This window comes from Olea europaea, chromosome 22, assembly GCF_002742605.1.
Source record: "Olea europaea var. sylvestris chromosome 22, O_europaea_v1, whole genome shotgun sequence".
NCBI lineage: Eukaryota > Viridiplantae > Streptophyta > Magnoliopsida > Lamiales > Oleaceae > Olea > Olea europaea.
The window spans coordinates 13,899,263-13,900,155 of NC_036258.1; positions in this window are offsets into that span (position 1 = coordinate 13,899,263).

The window sequence follows — 893 nt, forward strand, 5'->3', positions numbered from 1 at the left end:
AACTAATGAAGTCGACTCAAAAGCTCACAATACACACACTTCCACGTGTTTGCGTGTGTAATTTTCTCGAAACCTCTTAAAAGTTGAATACCTCTTCCATTTGTGCTAATAGGATTTTTACTAACTGCATGAAGGCTCGAATTGCAATAATTTTTATGACAGTTTCCAGTTGTTTGATCGAAATCATGATTGAATTTTGTGGTCCTATGATGAGCTGACAAAGATTTGGACAAACAACTGGCCTTACTGCAACCTCTGCACCATCAGAAAAATTTTACCTTGTACCATATATCACATATGAAATACTGTTATATACACCTCAGAGAAATTGAAATGCCAGACTATATGGCCTTTGCACACATTACATGAGCCAAGAATTTATTAATTACTTTTGGCATTTTTTCCTTAAATTTAATGCTCCTTGCATCACCTATGTTACTTCATTTTGCACCTATTACGAGCCAAGATTTTATTAATTATTTTTGGCATTTTTTTCCTGAGTTTAAATTTAATGCTCTTTACATTACCTATGTTACTTCATTTTCCTTTTATTTCATCCTTATATTTTTATTTATTATTATTATTATTATTATTTTTTTGTGTTCCAAGCATGCCCACATGGTCACGATCCTACAAATTTTATATACATGTTGATAGTGGATCTTAGATAAAAGGAGATTGACAAAAAGAAACATTGTTTGAAAGAGACCGTGATAATTATTTGTGAATTGTAATGATGTAATAGTTGAAACATCTTAACATGTGGACAATGAGGGGATCTTGAATTTTACAAAGGAATTTGGTCACGAATAAAGCCACTTATCCAAGTTTAAAAACAGAAGAATGAAGAGACAGACTATTGTGTCAGAAAATGATTGAGCGTTTTTGTTTTA